A 23338-nucleotide genomic window follows, 5' to 3' on the forward strand; every position below is an offset into this window, starting at 1 on the left:
AGGCCACTCATATCACACCAGGCCCTGTGCTTCTGGCTGAGGCCACTTAGACCACACCAGGGCCTGTGGCTGCTGGCTGAGGCCACTTACACCACACCAGGGCCTGTGGCTGCTGGCTGAGGCCATCTACACCACACCAGGGCCTGTGGCTGCTGGCTGAGGCGACTTACACCACACCAGGGCCCTTTTGCTGCTGGCTGAGGCCACTTACACCACACCAGTGCCTGTGGCTTCTGGCTGAGGCGACTTACACCACACCAGGGCCTGTGGCTGCTGGCTGAGGCCACTTACACCACACCAGGGCCTGTGGCTCTTGCTCAGGCCACTCACATCACACCAGGCCCTGCGCTTCTGGCCGAGGCCATCTTCACCAAACCAGGCCCTGTGGCTCTTGCTCAGGCCACTTACACCACACCAGGGCCTGTGGCTCTGGCTTAGGCCACTTACACCACACCAGGGCTTGTGGCACTTGCTCAGGCCACTTACACCACACCAGGGCCTCTGGCTGCTGGCTGAGGCCACTTACACCACACCAGGGCCTGTGGCTCTTACTCAGGCCACTTACACCACACCAGGGCCTGTGGCACTGGCTGAGGCCACTTAGACCACACCAGGGCCTGTGGCTGCTGGCTGAGGCCACTTACACCACACCAGGGCCTGTGGCTGCTGGCTGAGGCCACTTACACCAAACCAGGGCCTGTGGCTGCTTGCTGAGGCCATCTTCACCAAACCAGGCCCTGTGCTGCTTGCTGTGGCCATGTAAAACACACCAGGCCCTGTGCTGGTTCTTGAGGCCATCTTCAACAATCCAGGGCCTGTGCTGTTGGATAAATGCCAAACTGAGCCTTTTGGTTAGGGTATTATGCAAACATGCAGGTATGGTTATAGGATTGTCTTCGTAACTTCAGGTACTTGCCACCTAATCACTTGAATCCATAAATTGAGACATTGTGCTGGGGCCAGCAGCTTACGGCCATACCACCCTGAGCACGCCCGACCTCGTCTGATCTCGGAAGCTAAGCAGGGCTGGGCTTGGTTAGTACTTGGATGGGAGACTTCCTGGGAATACCTGGTGCTGTAAGCCTTTCATTTTCATGTCATTGAACCGCTTTTGATCCAGAGAAGGGGTGTATTAAAAGACCAGAAGCAGCTCCCCATTAATGAGGTCACATTAACGACATTGCTTTTGGCTGTTTTCCAATGTCTTGTGCTGCTAGCTGATGCCACCTACACCACACCAGGGCCTGAGTGACCGGCTGGGGCCACTTACACCACATCAGGGCCTGTTGCTCTGGCTGAGGCCACTTACACCACACCAGGGCCTGTGGCTGCTGGCTGAGGCCACCTACACCACACCAGGGCCTTAGTTGCTATTGAGGCCAATTACACCACACCAGGGTATGTGGCTCTTGCTCAGGCCACTTACACCACACCAGGGCCTTAGTTGCTATTGAGGCCAATTACACCACACCAGGGCCTGTGGCACTGGCTGAGGCCACTTACACCACACCAGGGCCTGTGGCTGCTGGCTGAGGCCACTTACACCACACAAGGGCCTGTGGCTGCTGGCTGAGGCCACCTACACCACACCAGGGCCTGTGGCTGCTGGCTGAGGCCACTTACAACACACCAGGGCCTGTGGCTCTTGCTCAGGCCACTCATATCACACCAGGCCCTGTGCTTCTGGCCGAGGCCATCTTCACCAAACCAGGCCCTGTGCTGCTTGCTGTGGCCATGTAAAACACACCAGGTCCTGTGCTGGTTCTTGAGGCCATCTTCAACAATCCAGGGCCTGTGCTGTTGGATAAATGCCAAACTGAGCCTTTTGGTTAGGGTATTATGCAAACATGCAGGTATGGTTATAGGATTGTCTTCGTAACTTCAGGTACTTGCCACCTAATCACTTGAATCCATAAATTGAGACATTGTGCTGGGGCCAGCAGCTTACGGCCATACCACCCTGAGCACGCCCGACCTCGTCTGATCTCGGAAGCTAAGCAGGGCTGGCCTTGGTTAGTACTTGAATGGGAGACTTCCTGGGAATACCTGGTCCTGTAAGCCTTTCATTTTCATGTCATTGAACCGCTTTTGATCCAGAGAAGGGGTGTATTAAAAGACCAGAAGCAGCTCCCCATTAATGAGGGCACATTAACGACATTCCTTTTGGCTGTTTTCCAATGTCTTGTGCTGCTAGCTGATGCAACCTACACCACACCAGGGCCTGAGTGACCGGCTGTGGCCACTTACACCACATCAGGGCCTGTTGCTCTGGCTGAGGCCACTTACACCACACCAGGGCCTGTGGCTGCTGGCTGAGGCCACCTACACCACACCAGGGCCTTAGTTGCTATTGAGGCCAATTACACCACACCAGGGTATGTGGCTCTTGCTCAGGCCACTTACACCACACCAGGGCCTTAGTTGCAATTGAGGCCAATTACACCACACCAGGGCCTGTGACACTGGCTGAGGCCACTTATACCACACCAGGGCCTGTGGCTGCTGGCTGAGGCCACCTACACCACACCAGGGCCTGTGGCTGCTGGCTGAGGCCACTTACACCACACCAGGGCCCTTTTGCTGCTGGCTGAGGCCACTTACACCACACCAGTGCCTGTGGCTTCTGTCTGAGGCGACTTACACCACACCAGGGCCTGTGGCTGCTGGCTGAGGCCAATTACACCACACCAGGGTCTGTGGCTCTTGCTCAGGCCATCTACACCACACCAGGGCCTGTGGCACTGGCTGAGGCCACTTACACCACACCAGGGCCTGTGGCTGCTGGCTGAGGCCACTTACACCACACCAGGGCCTGTGGCTGCTGGCTGAGGCCACTTACACCACACCAGGGCCTGTGGCTGCTGGCTGAGGCCACCTACACCACACCAGGGCCTGTGGCTGCTGGCTGAGGCGACTTACACCACACCAGGGCCCTTTTGCTGCTGGCTGAGGCCACTTACACCACACCAGTGCCTGTGGCTTCTGGCTGAGGCGACTTACACCACACCAGGGCCTGTGGCTGCTGGCTGAGGCCACTTACACCACACCAAGGCCTGTGGCTCTTGCTCAGGCCACTCACATCACACCAGGCCCTGCGCTTCTGGCCGAGGCCATCTTCACCAAACCAGGCCCTGTGCTGCTTGCTGTGGCCATGTACAACACACCAGGCCCTGTGCTGGTTCCTGAGGCCATCTTCAACAATCCAGGGCCTGTGATGTTGGATAAATGCCAAACTGAGCCTTTGGGTTAGGGTATTATGCAAACATGAAGGTATGGTTATAGGATTGTCTTCGTAACTTCAGGTACTTGCCACCTAATCACTTGAATCCATAAATTGAGACATTGTGCTGGAGCCAGCATTTTACGGCCATACCACCCTGAGCACGCCCGACCTCGTCTGATCTCGGAAGCTAAGCAGGGCTGGGCTTGGTTAGTACTTGGATGGGAGACTGCCTGGGAATACCTGGTGCTGTAAGCCTTTGATTTTCATGTCATTGAACCGCTTTTGATCCAGAGAAGGGGTGTATTAAAAGACCAAAAGCAGCTGCCCATTAATGAGGGCACATTAACGACACTGCTTTTGGCTCTTTTCCAATGTCTTGTGCTGCTAGCTGAGGCCACCTACACCACACCAGGGCCTGAGTGACCGGCTGGGGCCACTTACACCACATCAGGGCCTGTGGCTCTGGCTGAGGCCACTTACACCACACCAGGGCCTGTGGCTGCTGGCTGAGGCCAGTTACACCACACCAGAGCCTGTGGCTGCTGGCTGAAGCCACTTACACCACACCAGGGCCTTAGTTGCTATTGAGGCCACTTACACCACACCAGGGCCTGTGGCTGCTGGCTGAGGCCACCTACACCACACCAGGGCCTGTGGCTGCTGGCTGAGGCGACTTACACCACACCAGGGCCCTTTTGCTGCTGGCTGAGGCCACTTACACCACACCAGTGCCTGTGGCTTCTGGCTGAGGCGACTTACACCACACCAGGGCCTTATTTGCTATTGAGGCCACTTACACCACACCAGGGCCTGTGGCTGCTGGCTGAGGCCACCTACACCACACCAGGGCCTGTGGCTGCTGGCTGAGGCCACTTACACCACACCAGGGCCTGTGGCTGCTGGCTGAAGCCACTTACACCACACCAGGGCCTTAGTTGCTATTGAGGCCACTTACACCACACCAGGGCCTGTGGCTGCTGGCTGAGGCCACCTACACCACACCAGGGCATTAGTTGCTATTGAGGCCACTTACACCACACCAGGGCCTGTGGCTGCTGGCTGAGGCCACCTACACCACACCAGGGCATTAGTTGCTATTGAGGCCAATTACACCACACCAGGCTCTGTGGCTCTTGCTCAGGCCACTTACACCACACCAGGGCCTGTGGCTCTTGCTCAGGCCACTTACACCACACCAGGGCCTGTGGCACTGGCTGAGGCCACTTACACCACACCAGGGCCTGTGGCTGCTGGCTGAGGCCACTTACACCACACCAGGGCCTGTGGCTGCTGGCTGAGGCCACTTACACCACACCAGGGCCTGTGGCTGCTGGCTGAGGCCACCTACACCACACCAGGGCCTGTGGCTGCTGGCTGAGGCCACCTACACCACACCAGGGCCTGTGGCTGCTGGCTGAGGCCACTTACACCACACCAGGGCCCTTTTGCTGCTGGCTGAGGCCACTTACACCACACCAGTGCCTGTGGCTTCTGTCTGAAGCGACTTACACCACACCAGGGCCTGTGGCTGCTGGCTGAGGCCACTTACACCACACCAAGGCCTGTGGCTCTTGCTCAGGCCACTCACATCACACCAGGCCCTGCGCTTCTGGCCGAGGCCATCTTCACCAAACCAGGCCCTGTGGCTCTTGCTCAGGCCACTTACACCACACCAGGGCCTGTGGCTCTGGCTTAGGCCACTTACACCACACCAGGGCCTGTGGCACTTGCTCAGGCCACTTACACCACACCAGGGCCTGTGGCTGCTGGCTGAGGCCACTTACACCACACCAGGGCCTGTGGCTCTTACTCAGGCCACTTACACCACACCAGGGCCTGTGGCACTGGCTGAGGCCACTTAGACCACACCAGGGCCTGTGGCTGCTGGCTGAGGCCACTTACACCACACCAGGGCCTGTGGCTGCTGGCTGAGGCCACTTACACCAAACCAGGGCCTGTGGCTGCTTGCTGAGGCCATCTTCACCAAACCAGGCCCTGTGCTGCTTGCTGTGGCCATGTAAAACACACCAGGCCCTGTGCTGGTTCTTGAGGCCATCTTCAACAATCCAGGGCCTGTGCTGTTGGATAAATGCCAAACTGAGCCTTTGGGTTAGGGTATTATGCAAACATGCAGGTATGGTTATAGGATTGTCTTCGTAACTTCAGGTATTTGCCACCTAATCACTTGAATCCATAAATTGAGACATTGTGCTGGGGCCAGCAGCTTAAGGCCATACCACCCTGAGCACGCCCGACCTCGTCTGATCTCGGAAGCTAAGCAGGGCTGGGCTTGGTTAGTACTTGGATGGGAGACTGCCTGGGAATACCTGGTGCTGTAAGCCTTTCATTTTCATGTCATTGAACCGCTTTTGATCCAGAGAAGGGGTGTATTAAAAGACCAAAAGCAGCTGCCCATTAATGAGGGTACATTAACGACATTGCTTTTGGCTGTTTTCCAATGTCTTGTGCTGCTAGCTGATGCAACCTACACCACACAAGGGCCTGAGTGACCGGCTGGGGCCACTTACACCACATCAGGGCCTGTGGCTCTGGCTGAGGCCACTTTCACCACACCAGGGCCTGTGGCTGCTGGCTGAGGCCACCTACACCACACCAGGGCATTAGTTGCTATTGAGGCCAATTACACCACACCAGGGTCTGTGGCTCTTGCTCAGGCCACTTACACCACACCAGGGCCTGTGGCTCTTGCTCAGGCCACTTACACCACACCAGGGCCTGTGGCTGCTGGCTGAGGCCACCTACACCACACCAGGGCATTAGTTGCTATTGAGGCCAATTACACCACACCAGGGTCTGTGGCTCTTGCTCAGGCCACTTACACCACACCAGGGCCTGTGGCTCTTGCTCAGGCCACTTACACCACACCAGGGCCTGTGGCACTGGCTGAGGCCACTTACACCACACCAGGGCCTGTGGCTGGTGGCTGAGGCCACTTACACCACACCAGGGCCTGTGGCTGCTGGCTGAGGCCACTTACACCACACCAGGGCCTTTGGCTGGTGGCTGAGGCCACCTACACCACACCAGGGCCTGTGGCTGCTGGCTGAGGCGACTTACACCACACCAGGGCCCTTTTGCTGCTGGCTGAGGCCACTTACACCACACCAGTGCCTGTGGCTTCTGTCTGAGGCGACTTACACCACACCAGGGCCTGTGGCTGCTGGCTGAGGCCAATTACACCACACCAGGGTCTGTGACTCTTGCTCAGGCCACTTACACCACACCAGGGCCTGTGGCACTGGCTGAGGCCACTTACACCACACCAGGGCCTGTGGCTGCTGGCTGAGGCCACTTACACCACACCAGGGCCTGTGGCTGCTGGCTGAGGCCACTTACACCACACCAGGGCCTGTGGCTGCTGGCTGAGGCCACCTACACCACACCAGGGCCTGTGGCTGCTGGCTGAGGCGACTTACACCACACCAGGGCCCTTTTGCTGCTGGCTGAGGCCACTTACACCACACAAGTGCCTGTGGCTTCTGGCTGAGGACACCTACACCACACCAGGGCCTGTGGCTGCTGGCTGAGGCCACTTACACCACACCAAGGCCTGTGGCTCTTGCTCAGGCCACTCACATCACACCAGGCCCTGCGCTTCTGGCCGAGGCCATCTTCACCAAACCAGGCCCTGTGCTGCTTGCTGTGGCCATGTACAACACACCAGGCCCTGTGCTGGTTCCTGAGGCCATCTTCAACAATCCAGGGCCTGTGCTGTTGGATAAATGCCAAACTGAGCCTTTGGGTTAGGGTATTATGCAAACATGCAGGTATGGTTATAGGATTGTCTTCGTAACTTCAGGTACTTGCCACCTAATCACTTGAATCCATAAATTGAGACATTGTGCTGGGGCCAGCAGCTTACGGCCATACCACCCTGAGCACGCCCGACCTCGTCTGATCTCGGAAGCTAAGCAGGGCTGGGCTTGGATAGTACTTGGATGGGAGACTGCCTGGGAATACCTGGTGCTGTAAGCCTTTCATTTTCATGTCATTGAACCGCTTTTGATCCAGAGAAGGGGTGTATTAAAATACCAAAAGCAGCTGCCCATTAATGAGGGCACATTAACGACACTGCTTTTGGCTGTTTTCCAATGTCTTGTGCTGCTAGCTGATGCCACCTACACCACACCAGGGCCTGAGTGACCGGCTGGGGCCACTTACACCACATCAGGGCCTGTGGCTCTGGCTGAGGCCACTTACACCACACCAGGGCCTGTGGCTGCTGGCTGAGGCCAGTTACACCGCACCAGAGCCTGTGGCTGCTGGCTGAAGCCACTTACACCACACCAGGGCCTTAGTTGCTATTGAGGCCACTTACACCACACCAGGGCCTGTGGCTGCTGGCTGAGGGCACCTACACCACACCAGGGCCTGTGGCTGCTGGCTGAGGCCACTTACACCACACCAGGGCCTGTGGCTGCTGGCTGAGGCCACTTACACCACACAAGGGCTTGTGGCTGCTGGCTGAGGCCACCTACACCACACCAGGGCCTGTGGCTGCTGGCTGAGGCCACCTACACCACACCAGGGCCTGTGGCTCTTGCTCAGGCCACTTACACCACACCAGGGCCTGTGGCTCTTGCTCAGGCCACTTACACCACACCAGGGCCTGTGGCTCTTGCTCAGGCCACTCATATCACACCAGGCCCTGTGCTTCTGGCTGAGGCCACTTAGACCACACCAGGGCCTGTGGCTGCTGGCTGAGGCCACTTACACCACACCAGGGCCTGTGGCTGCTGGCTGAGGCCATCTACACCACACCAGGGCCTGTGGCTGCTGGCTGAGGCGACTTACACCACACCAGGGCCCTTTTGCTGCTGGCTGAGGCCACTTACACCACACCAGTGCCTGTGGCTTCTGGCTGAGGCGACTTACACCACACCAGGGCCTGTGGCTGCTGGCTGAGGCCACTTACACCACACCAGGGCCTGTGGCTCTTGCTCAGGCCACTCACATCACACCAGGCCCTGCGCTTCTGGCCGAGGCCATCTTCACCAAACCAGGCCCTGTGGCTCTTGCTCAGGCCACTTACACCACACCAGGGCCTGTGGCTCTGGCTTAGGCCACTTACACCACACCAGGGCCTGTGGCACTTGCTCAGGCCACTTACACCACACCAGGGCCTGTGGCTGCTGGCTGAGGCCACTTACACCACACCAGGGCCTGTGGCTCTTACTCAGGCCACTTACACCACACCAGGGCCTGTGGCACTGGCTGAGGCCACTTAGACCACACCAGGGCCTGTGGCTGCTGGCTGAGGCCACCTACACCACACCAGGGCCTGTGGCTGCTGGCTGAGGCGACTTACACCACACCAGGGCCCTTTTGCTGCTGGCTGAGGCCACTTACACCACACAAGTGCCTGTGGCTTCTGGCTGAGGCCACCTACACCACACCAGGGCCTGTGGCTGCTGGCTGAGGCCACTTACACCACACCAAGGCCTGTGGCTCTTGCTCAGGCCACTCACATCACACCAGGCCCTGCGCTTCTGGCCGAGGCCATCTTCACCAAACCAGGCCCTGTGCTGCTTGCTGTGGCCATGTACAACAATCCAGGGCCTGTGCTGTTGGATAAATGCCAAACTGAGCCTTTGGGTTAGGGTATTATGCAAACATGCAGGTATGGTTATAGGATTGTCTTCGTAACTTCAGGTACTTGCCACCTAATCACTTGAATCCATAAATTGAGACATTGTGCTGGGGCCAGCAGCTTACGGCCATACCACCCTGAGCACGCCCGACCTCGTCTGATCTCGGAAGCTAAGCAGGGCTGGGCTTCGTTAGTACTTGGATGGGAGACTGCCTGGGAATACCTGGTACTGTAAGCCTTTCATTTTCATGTCATTGAACCGCTTTTGATCCAGAGAAGGGGTGTATTAAAAGACCAAAAGCAGCTGCCCATTAATGAGGGCACATTAACGACACTGCTTTTGGCTGTTTTCCAATGTCTTGTGCTGCTAGCTGATGCCACCTACACCACACCAGGGCCTGAGTGACCGGCTGGGGCCACTTATACCACATCAGGGCCTGTGGCTCTGGCTGAGGCCACTTACACCACACCAGGGCCTGTGGCTGCTGGCTGAGGCCAGTTACACCACACCAGAGCCTGTGGCTGCTGGCTGAAGCCACTTACACCACACCAGGGCCTTAGTTGCTATTGAGGCCACTTACACCACACCAGGGCCTTAGTTGCTATTGAGGCCAATTACACTACACCAGGGTCTGTGGCTCTTGCTCAGGCCACTTACACCACACCAGGCCTGTGGCACTTGCTCAGGCCACTTACACCACACCAGGGCCTGTGGCTGCTGGCTGAGGCCACTTACACCACACCAGGGCCTGTGGCTGCTGGCTGAGGCCACCTACACCACACCAGGGCATTAGTTGCTATTGAGGCCAATTACACCACACCAGGGTCTGTGGCTCTTGCTCAGGCCACTTACACCACACCAGGGCCTGTGGCTCTTGCTCAGGCCACTTACACCACACCAGGGCCTGTGGCTGCTGGCTGAGGCCACTTACACCACAACAGGGCCTGTGGCTGCTGGCTGAGGCCACCTACACCACACCAGGGCCTGTGGCTGCTGTCTGAGGCCACTTACACCACACCAGGGCCTGTGGCTGCTGGCTGAGGCCATCTACACCACACCAGGGCCTGTGGCTGCTGGCTGAGGCGACTTACACCACACCAGGGCCCTTTTGCTGCTGGCTGAGGCCACTTACACCACACCAGTGCCTGTGGCTTCTGGCTGAGGCGACTTACACCACACCAGGGCCTGTGGCTGCTGGCTGAGGCCACTTACACCACACCAGGGCCTGTGGCTCTTGCTCAGGCCACTCACATCACACCAGGCCCTGCGCTTCTGGCTGAGGCCATCTTCACCAAACCAGGCCCTGTGGCTCTTGCTCAGGCCACTTACACCACACCAGGGCCTGTGGCTCTGGCTTAGGCCACTTACACCACACCAGGGCCTGTGGCACTTGCTCAGGCCACTTACACCACACCAGGGCCTGTGGCTGCTGGCTGAGGCCACTTACACCACACCAGGGCCTGTGGCTGCTGGCTGAGGCCACTTACACCACACCAGGGCCTTAGTTGCTATTGAGGCCAATTACACCACACCATGGTCTGTGGCTCTTGCTCAGGCCACTCATATCACACCAGGGCCTGTGGCTGCTGGCTGAGGCCACTTACACCACACCAGGGCCTTAGTTGCTATTGAGGCCAATTACACCACACCATGGTCTGTGGCTCTTGCTCAGGCCACTCATATCACACCAGGGCCTGTGGCTGCTGGCTGAGGCGACTTACACCACACCAGGGCCCTTTTGCTGCTGGCTGAGGCCACTTACACCACACCAGTGCCTGTGGCTTGTGGCTGAGGCGACTTACACCACACCAGGGGCTGTGGCTGCTGGCTGAGGCCACTTACACCACACCAGGGCCTGTGGCTGCTGGCTTAGGCCACCTACACTACACCAGGGCCTTAGTTGCTATTGAGGCCAATTACACCACACCATGGTCTGTGGCTCTTGCTCAGGCCACTTACACCACACCAGGGCCTGTGGCACTGGCTGAGGCCACTTACACCACACCAGGGCCTGTGGCTGCTGGCTGAGGCCACTTACACCACACAAGGGCTTGTGGCTGCTGGCTGAGGCCACCTACACCACACCAGGGCCTGTGGCTGCTGGCTGAGGCCACCTACACCACACCAGGGCCTGTGGCTCTTGCTCAGGCCACTTACACCACACCAGGGCCTGTGGCTCTTGCTCAGGCCACTTACACCACACCAGGGCCTGTGGCTCTTGCTCAGGCCACTCATATCACACCAGGCCCTGTGCTTCTGGCTGAGGCCATCTTCACCAAACCAGGCCCTGTGCTGCTTGCTGTGGCCATGTACAACACACCAGGCCCTGTGCTGTTTCCTGAGGCCATCTTCAACAATCCAGGGCCTGTGCTGTTGGATAAATGCCAAACTGAGCCTTTGGGTTAGGGTATTATGCAAACATGCAGGTATGGTTATAGGATTGTCTTCGTAACTTCAGGTACTTGCCACCTAATCACTTGAATCCATAAATTGAGACATTGTGCTGGGGCCAGCAGCTTACGGCCATACCACCCTGAGCACGCCCGACCTCGTCTGATCTCGGAAGCTAAGCAGGGCTGGGCTTGGTTAGTACTTGGATGGGAGACTGCCTGGGAATACCTGGTGCTGTAAGCCTTTCATTTTCATGTCATTGAACCGCTTTTGATCCAGAGAAGGGGTGTATTAAAAGACCAAAAGCAGCTGCCCATTAATAAGGCCACATTAATCACATTGCTTTTGGCTCTTTTCCAATGTCTTGTGCTGCTAGCTGATGCCACCTACACCACACCAGGGCCTGAGTGACCGGCTGGGGCCACTTACACCACATCAGGGGCTGTGGCTCTGGCTGAGGCCACTTACACCACACCAGGGCCTGTGGGTTCTGGCTGAGGCGACTTACACCACACCAGGGCCTGTGGCTGCTGGCTGAGGCCACTTACACCACACCAGGGCCTGTGGCTCTTGCTCAGGCCACTCACATCACACCAGGCCCTGCGCTTCTGGCCGAGGCCATCTTCACCAAACCAGGCCCTGTGCTGCTTGCTGTGGCCATGTACAACACACCAGGCCCTGTGCTGGTTCCTGAGGCCATCTTCAACAATCCAGGGCCTGTGCTGTTGGATAAATGCTAAACTGAGCCTTTGGGTTAGGGTATTATGCAAACATGAAGGTAGGGTTATAGGATTGTCTTCGTAACTTCAGGTACTTGCCACCTAATCACCTGAATCCATAAATTCAGACATTGTGCTGTGGCCAGCAGCTTACGGCCATACCACCCTGAGCACGCCCGACCTCGTCTGATCTCGGAAGCTGAGCAGGGCTGGGCTTGGTTAGTACTTGGATGGGAGACTGCCTGGGAATACCTGGTGCTGTAAGCCTTTCATTTTCATGTCATTGAACCGCTTTTGATCCAGAGAAGGGGTGTATTAAAAGACCAAAAGCAGCTGCCCATTAATGAGGGCACATTAACGTCATTGCTTTTGGCTGTTTTCCAATGTCTTGTGCTGCTAGCTGATGCCACCTACACCAAACCAGGGCCTTAGTTGCTATTGAGGCCAATTACACCACACCAGGGTCTTTGGCTCTTGCTCAGGCCACTTACACCACACCAGGGCCTGTGGCACTGGCTGAGGCCACTTACACCACACCAGGGCCTGTGGCTGCTGGCTGAGGCCACTTACACCACACCAGGGCCTTATTTGCTATTGAGGCCACTTACACCACACCAGGGCCTGTGGCTCTTGCTCAGGCCACTTACACCACACCAGGGCCTGTGGCTGCTGGCTGAGGCCACCTACACCACACCAGGGCCTGTGGCTGCTGGCTGAGGCCACCTACACCACACCAGGGCCTGTGGCTGCTGGCTGAGGCCACCTACACCACACCAGGGCCTGTGGCTGCTGGCTGAGGCCACTTACACCACACCAGTGCCTGTGGCTTCTGGCTGAGGCGACTTACACCACACCAGGGCCTGTGGCTGCTGGCTGAGGCCACTTACACCACACCAAGGCCTGTGGCTCTTGCTCAGGCCACTCACATCACACCAGGCCCTGCGCTTCTGGCCGAGGCCATCTTCACCACACCAGGGTCTGTGGCTCTTGCTGAGGCCACTTTCACCACACCAGGGCCTGTGGCTGCTGGCTGAGGCCACTTACACCACACCAGGGCCTTAGTTGCTATTGAGGCCAATTACACCACACCAGGGTCTGTGGCTCTTGCTCAGGCCACTTACACCACACCAGTGCCTGTGGCACTGGCTGAGGCCACTTACACCACACCAGGGCCTGTGGCTGCTGGCTGAGGACAACCTACACCACACCAGGGTCTGTGGCTCTTGCTCAGGCCACTTACACCACACCAGGGCCGGTGGCACTGGCTGAGGCCACTTACACCACACCAGGGCCTGTGGCTGCTGGCTGAGGCCACCTACACCACACCAGGGCCTTAGTTGCTATTGAGGCCAATTACACCACACAAGGGCCTGTGGCTGCTGGCTGAGGCCACCTACACCACACCAGGGCCTGTGGCTGCTGGCTGAGGCCACTTACACCACACCAGGGCCCTTTTGCTGCTGGCTGAGGCCACTTACACCACACCAGTGCCTGTGGCTTCTGGCTGAGGTGACTTACACCACACCAGGGCCTGTGGCTGCTGGCTGAGGCCACTTACACCACACCAAGGCCTGTGGCTCTTGCGCAGGCCACTCACATCACACCAGGCCCTGCGCTTCTGGCCGAGGCCATCTTCACCAAACCAGGCCCTGTGCTGCTTGCTGTGGCCATGTACAACACACCAGGCCCTGTGCTGGTTCCTGAGGCCATCTTCAACAATCCAGGGCCTGTGCTGTTGGATAAATGCCAAACTGAGCCTTTGGGTTAGGGTATTATGCAAACATGCAGGTATGGTTATAGGATTGTCTTCGTAACTTCAGGTACTTGCCACCTAATCACTTGAATCCATAAATTGAGACATTGTGCTGGAGCCAGCAGCTTACGGCCATACCACCCTGAGCACGCCCGACCTCGTCTGATCTCGGAAGCTAAGCAGGGCTGGGCTTGGTTAGTACTTGGATGGGAGACTACCTGGGAATACCTGGTGCTGTAAGCCTTTCATTTTCATGTCATTGAACCGCTTTTGATCCAGAGAAGGGGTGTATTAAAAGACCAAAAGCAGCTGCCCATTAATGAGGGCACATTAACGACACTGCTTTTGGCTCTTTTCCAATGTCTTGTGCTGCTAGCTGATGCCACCTACACCACACCAGGGCCTGAGTGACCGGCTGGGGCCACTTACACCACATCAGGGCCTGTGGCTCTGGCTGAGGCCACTTACACCACACCAGGGCCTGTGGCTGCTGGCTGAGGCCAGTTACACCACACCAGAGCCTGTGGCTGCTGGCTGAAGCCACTTACACCACACCAGGGCCTTAGTTGCTATTGAGGCCACTTACACCACACCAGGGCCTGTGGCTGCTGGCTGAGGCCACTTACACCACACCAGTGCCTGTGGCTTCTGGCTGAGGCGACTTACACCACACCAGGGCCTGTGGCTGCTGGCTGAGGCCACTTACACCACACCAGGGCCTGTGGCTCTTGCTCAGGCCACTCACATCACACCAGGCCCTGCGCTTCTGGCCGAAGCCATCTTCACCAAACCAGGCCCTGTGGTTCTTGCTCAGGCCACTTACACCACACCAGGGCCTGTGGCTCTGGCTTAGGCCAATTACACCACACCAGGGTCTGTGGCTCTTGCTGAGGCCACTTACACCACACCAGGGCCTGTGGCTGCTGCCTGAGACCACCTACACCACACCAGGGCCTGTGGCTGCTTGCTGAGGCGACTTACACCACACCAGGGCCTGTTGCTGCTGGCTGAGGCCACTTACACCACCCCAGTGCCTGTGGCTTCTGGCTGAGGCGACTTACACCACACCAGGGCCTGTTGCTGCTGGCTGAGGCCACTTACACCACACCAGGGCCTGTGGCTGCTGGCTCAGGCCACTCATATCAAACCAGGTCCTGTGCTTCTGGCCGAGGCCATCTTCACCAAACCAGGCCCTGTGCTGCTAGCTGAGGCGACTTACACCACATCAGGGCCTGTGGCTCTGGCTGAGGCCACTTACACCACACCAGGGCCTGTGGCTGCTGGCTGAGGCCAGTTACACCACACCAGGGCCTGTGGCTGCTGGCTGAGGCCACATACACCACACCAGGGCCTTAGTTGCTATTGAGGCCAATTACACCACACCAGGGTCTGTGGCTCTTGCTCAGGCCACTCACATCACACCAGGCCCTGCGCTTCTGGCCACTTACACCACACCAGGGCCTGTGGCTGCTGGCTGAGGCCACTTACACCATACCAGGGCCTGTGGCTGTTGGCTGAGGCCACTTACACCACACCAGGGCCTGTGGCTGCTGGCTGAGGCCACCTACACCACACCAGGGCCTGTGGCTGCTGGCTCAGGCGACTTACACCACACCAGGGCCCTTTTGCTGCTGGCTGAGGCCACTTACACCACACCAGTGCCTGTGGCTTCTGGCTGAGGCGACTTACACCACACCAGGGCCTGTGGCTGCTGGCTGAGGCCACTTACACCACACCAGGGCCTGTGGCTCTTGCTCAGGCCACTCACATCACACCAGGCCCTGCGCTTCTGGCCGAGGCCATCTTCACCAAACCAGGCCCTGTGCTGCTTGCTGTGGCCATGTACAACACACCAGGCCCTGTGCTGGTTCCTGAGGCCATCTTCAACAATCCAGGGCCTGTGCTGTTGGATAAATGCCAAACTGAGCCTTTGGGTTAGGGTATTATGCAAACATGAAGGTATGGTTATAGGATTGTCTTCGTAACTTCAGGTACTTGCCACCTAATCACTTGAATCCATAAATTGAGACATTGTGCTGGGGCCAGCAGCTTACGGCCATACCACCCTGAGCACGCCCGACCTCGTCTGATCTCGGAAGCTAAGCAGGACTGGGCTTGGTTAGTACTTGGATGGGAGACTGCCTGGGAATACCTGGTGCTGTAAGCCTTCCATTTTCATGTCATTGAACCGCTTTTGATCCAGAGAAGGGGTGTATTAAAAGACCAAAAGCAGCTGCCCATTAATGAGGGCACATTAACGACACTGCTTTTGGCTGTTTTCCAATGTCTTGTGCTGCTTGCTGATGCCACCTACACCACACCAGGGCCTGAGTGACCGGCTGGGGCCACTTACACCAGACCAGGGCCTGTGGCTGCTGGCTGAGGCCAGTTACACCACACCAGAGCCTGTGGCTGCTGGCTGAAGCCACTTACACCACACCAGGGCCTTAGTTGCTATTGAGGCCACTTACACCACACCAGGGCCTGTGGCTGCTGGCTGAGGCCACCTACACCACACCAGGGCCTGTGGCTGCTGGCTGAGGCCACTTACACCACACCAGGGCCTGTGGCTGCTGGCTGAAGCCACTTACACCACACCAGGGCCTTAGTTGCTATTGAGGCCACTTACACCACACCAGGGCCTGTGGCTGCTGGCTGAGGCCACCTACACCACACCAGGGCCCTTTTGCTGCTGGCTGAGGCCACTTACACCACACCAGTGCATGTGGCTTCTGGCTGAGGCCACTTACACCACACCAGGGCCTGTGGCTGCTGGCTGAGGCCACTTACACCACACCAGGGCCTGTGGCTCTTGCTCAGGCCACTCACATCACACCAGGCCCTGCGCTTCTGGCCGAGGCCATCTTCACCAAACCAGGGCCTGTGGCTGCTTGCTGAGGCCATCTTCACCAAACCAGGCCCTGTGCTGCTTGCTGTGGCCATGTACAACACACCAGGCCCTGTGCTGGTTCCTGAGGCCATCTTCAACAATCCAGGGCCTGTGCTGTTGGATAAATGCTAAACTGAGCCTTTGGGTTAGGGTATTATGCAAACATGAAGGTAGGGTTATAGGATTGTCTTCGTAACTTCAGGTACTTGCCACCTAATCACCTGAATCCATAAATTGAGACATTGTGCTGCGGCCAGCAGCTTACGGCCATACCACCCTGAGCACGCCCGACCTCGTCTGATCTCGGAAGCTGAGCAGGGCTGGGCTTGGTTAGTACTTGGATGGGAGACTGCCTGGGAATACCTGGTGCTGTAAGCCTTTCATTTTCATGTCATTGAACCGCTTTTGATCCAGAGAAGGGGTGTATTAAAAGACCAAAAGCAGCTGCCCATTAATGAGGGCACATTAACGACATTGCTTTTGGCTCTTTTCCAATGTCTTGTGCTGCTAGCTGATGCCACCTACACCACACCAGGGCCTGAGTGACCGGCTGGGGCCACTTACACCACATCAGGGCCTGTGGCTCTGGCTGAGGCCACTTACACCACACCAGGGCCTGTGGCTGCTGGCTGAGGCCACTTACACCACACCAGGGCCTGTGGCTGCTGGCTGAGGCCACTTACACCACACCAGGGCCTTAGTTGCTATTGAGGCCAATTACACCACACCATGGTCTGTGGCTCTTGCTCAGGCAACTTACACCACACCAGGGCCTGTGGCACTGGCTGAGGCCACTTACACCACACCAGAGCCTGTGGCTGCTGGCTGAGGCCACTTACACCACACAAGGGCTTGTGGCTGCTGGCTGAGGCCACCTACACCACACCAGGGCCTGTGGCTCTTGCTCAGGCCACTTACACCACACCAGGGCCTGTGGCTCTTGCTCAGGCCACTTACACCACACCAGGGCCTGTGGCTCTTGCTCAGGCCACTCATATCACACCAGGCCCTGTGCTTCTGGCTGAGGCCACTTAGACCACACCAGGGCCTGTGGCTGCTGGCTGAGGCCACTTACACCACACCAGGGCCTGTGGCTGCTGGCTGAGGCCATCTACACCACACCAGGGCCTGTGGCTGCTGGCTGAGGCGACTTACACCACACCAGGGCCTGTGGCTGCTGGCTGAGGCCACTTACACCACACCAGTGCCTGTGGCTTCTGGCTGAGGCGACTTACACCACACCAGGGCCTGTGGCTGCTGGCTGAGGCCACTTACACCACACCAGGGCCTGTGGCTCTTGCTCAGGCCACTCACATCACACCAGGCCCTGCGCTTCTGGCCGAGGCCATCTTCACCAAACCAGGCCCTGTGGCTCTTGCTCAGGCCACTTACACCACACCAGGGCCTGTGGCTCTGGCTTAGGCCACTTACACCACACCAGGGCCTGTGGCTGCTGGCTGAGGCCACTTACACCACACCAGGGCCTGTGGCTGCTGGCTGAGGCCACTTACACCACACCAGGGCCCTTTTGCTGCTGGCTGAGGCCACTTACACCACACCAGTGCCTGTGGCTTCTGTCTGAGGCCACTTACACCACACCAGGGCCTGTGGCTGCTGGCTGAGGCCAATTACACCACACCAGGGTCTGTGGCTCTTGCTCAGGCCACTTACACCACACCAGGGCCTGTGGCACTGGCTGAGGCCACTTACACCACACCAGGGCCTGTGGCTGCTGGCTGAGGCCACTTACACCACACCAGGGCCTGTGGCTGCTGGCTGAGGCCACTTACACCACACCAGGGCCTGTGGCTGCTGGCTGAGGCCACCTACACCACACCAGGGCCGGTGGCTGCTGGCTGAGGCGACTTACACCACACCAGGGCCCTTTTGCTGCTGGCTGAGGCCACTTACACCACACCAGTGCCTGTGGCTTCTGGCTGAGGCGACTTACACCACACCAGGGCCTGTGGCTTCTGGCTGAGGCCACCTACACCACACCAGGGCCTGTGGCTCTTGCTCAGGCCACTTACACCACACCAGGGCCTGTGGCTCTTGCTCAGGCCACTTACACCACACCAGGGCCTGTGGCTCTTGCTCAGGCCACTCATATCACACCAGGCTCTGTGCTTCTGGCTGAGGCCACTTAGACCACACCAGGGCCTGTGGCTGCTGGCTGAGGCCACTTACACCACACCAGGGCCTGTGGCTGCTGGCTGAGGCCATCTACACCACACCAGGGCCTGTGGCTGCTGGCTGAGGCGACTTACACCACACCAGGGCCCTTTTGCTGCTGGCTGAGGCCACTTACACCACACCAGTGCCTGTGGCTTCTGGCTGAGGCGACTTACACCACACCAGGGCCTGTGGCTGCTGGCTGAGGCCACTTACACCACACCAGGGCCTGTGGCTCTTGCTCAGGCCACTCACATCACACCAGGCCCTGCGCTTCTGGCCGAGGCCATCTTCACCAAACCAGGCCCTGTGGCTCTTGCTCAGGCCACTTACACCACACCAGGGCCTGTGGCTCTGGCTTAGGCCACTTACACCACACCAGGGCCTGTGGCACTTGCTCAGGCCACTTACACCACACCAGGGCCTGTGGCTGCTGGCTGAGGCCACTTACAACACACCAGGGCCTGTGGCTCTTACTCAGGCCACTTACACCACACCAGGGCCTGTGGCACTGGCTGAGGCCACTTAGACCACACCAGGGCCTGTGGCTGCTGGCTGAGGCCACTTACACCACACCAGGGCCTGTGGCTGCTGGCTGAGGCCACTTACACCAAACCAGGGCCTGTGGCTGCTTGCTGAGGCCATCTTCACCAAACCAGGCCCTGTGCTGCTTGCTGTGGCCATGTAAAACACACCAGGTCCTGTGCTGGTTCTTGAGGCCATCTTCAACAATCCAGGGCCTGTGCTGTTGGATAAATGCCAAACTGAGCCTTTGGGTTAGGGTATTATGCAAACATGCAGGTATGGTTATAGGATTGTCTTCGTAACTTCAGGTACTTGCCACCTAATCACTTGAATCCATAAATTGAGACATTGTGCTGGGGCCAGCAGCTTACGGCCATACCACCCTGAGCACGCCCGACCTCGTCTGATCTCGGAAGCTAAGCAGGGCTGGCCTTGGTTAGTACTTGGATGGGAGACTCCCTGGGAATACCTGGTGTTGTAAGCCTTTCATTTTCATGTCATTGAACCGCTTTTGATCCAGAGAAGGGGTGTATTAAAAGACCAAAAGCAGCTCCCCATTAATGAGGGCACATTAACGACATTGCTTTTGGCTCTTTTCCAATGTCTTGTGCTGCTAGCTGATGCCACCTACACCACACCACGGCCTTATTTGCTGGCTGAGGCCACATACACCAAACCAGGGCCTTAGTTGCTATTGAGGCCAATTACACCACACAAGGGCCTGTGGCTGCTGGCTGAGGCCACTTACACCACACCAGGGCCTTAGTTGCTATTGAGGCCAATTACACCACACCAGGGTCTGTGGCTCTTGCTCAGGCCACTTACACCACACCAGGGCCTGTGGAACTGGCTGAGGCCACTTACACCACACCAGGGCCTGTGGCTGCTGGCTGAGGACAACCTACACCACACCAGGGTCTGTGGCTCTTGCTCAGGCCACTTACACCACACCAGGGCCGGTGGCACTGGCTGAGGCCACTTACACCACACCAGGGCCTGTGGCTGCTGGCTGAGGCCACCTACACCACACCAGGGCCTTAGTTGCTATTGAGGCCAATTACACCACACAAGGGCCTGTGGCTGCTGGCTGAGGCCACCTACACCACACCAGGGCCTGTGGCTGCTGGCTGAGGCCACTTACACCACACCAGGGCCCTTTTGCTGCTGGCTGAGGCCACTTACACCACACCAGTGCCTGTGGCTTCTGGCTGAGGCGACTTACACCACACCAGGGCCTGTGGCTGCTGGCTGAGGCCACTTACACCACACCAAGGCCTGTGGCTCTTGCGCAGGCCACTCACATCACACCAGGCCCTGCGCTTCTGGCCGAGGCCATCTTCACCAAACCAGGCCCTGTGCTGCTTGCTGTGGCCATGTACAACACACCAGGCCCTGTGCTGGTTCCTGAGGCCATCTTCAACAATCCAGGGCCTGTGCTGTTGGATAAATGCCAAACTGAGCCTTTGGGTTAGGGTATTATGCAAACATGCAGGTATGGTTATAGGATTGTCTTCGTAACTTCAGGTACTTGCCACCTAATCACTTGAATCCATAAATTGAGACATTGTGCTGGAGCCAGCAGCTTACGGCCATACCACCCTGAGCACGCCCGACCTCGTCTGATCTCGGAAGCTAAGCAGGGCTGGGCTTGGTTAGTACTTGGATGGGAGACTACCTGGGAATACCTGGTGCTGTAAGCCTTTCATTTTCATGTCATTGAACCGCTTTTGATCCAGAGAAGGGGTGTATTAAAAGACCAAAAGCAGCTGCCCATTAATGAGGGCACATTAACGACACTGCTTTTGGCTCTTTTCCAATGTCTTGTGCTGCTAGCTGATGCCACCTACACCACACCAGGGCCTGAGTGACCGGCTGGGGCCACTTACACCACATCAGGGCCTGTGGCTCTGGCTGAGGCCACTTACACCACACCAGGGCCTGTGGCTGCTGGCTGAGGCCAGTTACACCACACCAGAGCCTGTGGCTGCTGGCTGAAGCCACTTACACCACACCAGGGCCTTAGTTGCTATTGAGGCCACTTACACCACACCAGTGCCTGTGGCTTCTGGCTGAGGCCACTTACACCACACCAGGGCCTGTGGCTGCTGGCTGAGGCCACTCACACCACACCAGGGCCTGTGGCTGCTAGCTGAGGCCACTTACACCAAACCAGGGCCTGTGGCTGCTTGCTGAGGCCATCTTCACCAAACCAGGGCCTGAGTGACCGGCTGGGGCCACTTACACCACACCAGGGCCTGTGGCTCTTGCTCAGGCCACTCACATCACACCAGGCCCTGCTCTTCTGGCCGAGGCCATCTTCACCAAACCAGGCCCTGTGCTGCTAGCTGTGGCCATGTACAACACACCAGGCCCTGTGCTGGTTCCTGAGGCCATCTTCAACAATCCAGGGCCTGTGCTGTTGGATAAATGCCAAACTGAGCCTTTGGGTTAGGGTATTATGCAAACATGCAGGTATGGTTATAGGATTGTCTTCGTAACTTCAGGTACTTGCCACCTAATCACTTGAATCCATAAATTGAGTCATTGTGCTGGGGCCAGCAGCTTACGGCCATACCACCCTGAGCACGCCTGACCTCGTCTGATCTCGGAAGCAAAGCAGGGCTGGGCTTGGTTAGTACTTGGATGGGAGACTGCCTGGGAATACCTGGTGCTGTAAGCCTTTCATTTCCATGTCATTGAACCGCTTTTGATCCAGAGAAGGGGTGTATTAAAAGACCAAAAGCCCATTAATGAGGGCACATTAACGACATTGCTTTTGGCTCTTTTCCAATGTCTTGTGCTGCTAGCTGATGCCACCTACACCACACCACGGCCTTATTTGCTGGCTGGGGCCACATACACCAAACCAGGGCCTTAGTTGCTATTGAGGCCAATTACACCACACCAGGGCCTGTGGCTGCTGGCTGAGGCCACCTACACCACACCAGGGCCTTAGTTGCTATTGAGGCCAATTACACCACACCAGGGTATGTGGCTCTTGCTCAGGCCACTTACACCACACCAGGGCCTTAGTTGCTATTGAGGCCAATTACACCACACCAGGGCCTGTGACACTGGCTGAGGCCACTTACACCACACCAGGGCCTGTGGCTGCTGGCTGAGGCCACCTACACCACACCAGGGCCTGTGGCTGCTGGCTGAGGCCACCTACACCACACCAGGGCCTGTGGCTGCTGGCTGAGGCCACTTACACCACACCAGGGCCTGTGGCTGCTGGCTGAAGCCACTTACACCACACCAGGGCCTTAGTTGCTATTGAGGCCACTTACACCACACCAGGGCCTGTGGCTGCTGGCTGAGGCCACCTACACCACACCAGGGCCCTTTTGCTGCTGGCTGAGGCCACTTACACCACACCAGTGCATGTGGCTTCTGGCTGAGGCCACTTACACCACACCAGGGCCTGTGGCTGCTGGCTGAGGCCACTTACACCACACCAGGGCCTGTGGCTCTTGCTCAGGCCACTCACATCACACCAGGCCCTGCGCTTCTGGCCGAGGCCATCTTCACCAAACCAGGCCCTGTGGTTCTTGCTCAGGCCACTTACACCACACCAGGGCCTTATTTGCTATTGAGGCCACTTACACCACACCAGGGCCTGTGGCTCTGGCTTAGGCCACTTACACCACACCAGGGCCTGTGACACTTGCTCAGGCCACTTACACCACACCAGGGCCTGTGGCTGCTGGCTGAGGCCACTTACACCACACCAGGGCCTGTGGCTCTTGCTCAGGCCACTTACACCACACCAGGGCCTGTGGCACTGGCTGAGGCCACTTAGACCACACCAGGGCCTGTGGCTGCTGGCTGAGGCCACTCACACCACACCAGGGCCTGTGGCTGCTAGCTGAGGCCACTTACACCAAACCAGGGCCTGTGGCTGCTTGCTGAGGCCATCTTCACCAAACCAGGCCCTGTGCTGCTTGCTGTGGCCATGTAAAACACACCAGGCCCTGTGCTGGTTCTTGAGGCCATCTTCAACAATCCAGGGCCTGTGCTGTTGGATAAATGCCAAACTGAGCCTTTTGGTTA

General features: G+C 57.9%; 6 non-coding genes and 8 pseudogenes across 6 annotated transcripts; all 14 read left to right on the forward strand.

Moving 5' to 3' along the window:
* The first annotated feature begins 965 nt into the window (after positions 1-965).
* On the forward strand, positions 966-1084 carry LOC147300073 (5S ribosomal RNA). The gene has a single exon (XR_015128111.1). It is a non-coding gene; the product is annotated as a 5S ribosomal RNA (ribosomal RNA).
* Positions 1085-1942: 858 nt separating this feature from the next.
* LOC147300074 (5S ribosomal RNA) lies at positions 1943-2061 on the forward strand (annotated as a pseudogene).
* A 1298-nt stretch (positions 2062-3359) lies between these two features.
* On the forward strand, positions 3360-3478 carry LOC147300075 (5S ribosomal RNA; annotated as a pseudogene).
* Positions 3479-5446: 1968 nt separating this feature from the next.
* LOC147300076 (5S ribosomal RNA) lies at positions 5447-5565 on the forward strand (annotated as a pseudogene).
* Positions 5566-7100: 1535 nt separating this feature from the next.
* LOC147300077 (5S ribosomal RNA) lies at positions 7101-7219 on the forward strand. Its single transcript, XR_015128058.1, has one exon. It is a non-coding gene; the product is annotated as a 5S ribosomal RNA (ribosomal RNA).
* A 1734-nt stretch (positions 7220-8953) lies between these two features.
* On the forward strand, positions 8954-9072 carry LOC147300078 (5S ribosomal RNA; annotated as a pseudogene).
* A 2278-nt stretch (positions 9073-11350) lies between these two features.
* On the forward strand, positions 11351-11469 carry LOC147300079 (5S ribosomal RNA). The gene has a single exon (XR_015128144.1). It is a non-coding gene; the product is annotated as a 5S ribosomal RNA (ribosomal RNA).
* Positions 11470-12093: 624 nt separating this feature from the next.
* LOC147300080 (5S ribosomal RNA) lies at positions 12094-12212 on the forward strand (annotated as a pseudogene).
* A 1610-nt stretch (positions 12213-13822) lies between these two features.
* LOC147300081 (5S ribosomal RNA) lies at positions 13823-13941 on the forward strand. The gene has a single exon (XR_015128035.1). It is a non-coding gene; the product is annotated as a 5S ribosomal RNA (ribosomal RNA).
* A 1805-nt stretch (positions 13942-15746) lies between these two features.
* LOC147300082 (5S ribosomal RNA) lies at positions 15747-15865 on the forward strand. Its single transcript, XR_015128107.1, has one exon. It is a non-coding gene; the product is annotated as a 5S ribosomal RNA (ribosomal RNA).
* A 982-nt stretch (positions 15866-16847) lies between these two features.
* On the forward strand, positions 16848-16966 carry LOC147300083 (5S ribosomal RNA; annotated as a pseudogene).
* A 2684-nt stretch (positions 16967-19650) lies between these two features.
* On the forward strand, positions 19651-19769 carry LOC147300084 (5S ribosomal RNA; annotated as a pseudogene).
* Positions 19770-20866: 1097 nt separating this feature from the next.
* LOC147300085 (5S ribosomal RNA) lies at positions 20867-20985 on the forward strand. The gene has a single exon (XR_015128046.1). It is a non-coding gene; the product is annotated as a 5S ribosomal RNA (ribosomal RNA).
* Positions 20986-21846: 861 nt separating this feature from the next.
* LOC147300086 (5S ribosomal RNA) lies at positions 21847-21965 on the forward strand (annotated as a pseudogene).
* The last annotated feature ends 1373 nt before the right edge of the window (positions 21966-23338 follow it).

The sequence above is a fragment of the Aulonocara sp. 'chitande type north' Nkhata Bay genome, unplaced genomic scaffold (genome assembly GCF_057382095.1).
Source record: "Aulonocara sp. 'chitande type north' Nkhata Bay isolate Kocher_YH1m ecotype deep benthic unplaced genomic scaffold, A_spYH_male_GT1.1 unmapped_scaffold_35, whole genome shotgun sequence".
In the NCBI taxonomy this organism is placed as follows: Eukaryota; Metazoa; Chordata; class Actinopteri; order Cichliformes; family Cichlidae; genus Aulonocara; species Aulonocara sp. 'chitande type north' Nkhata Bay.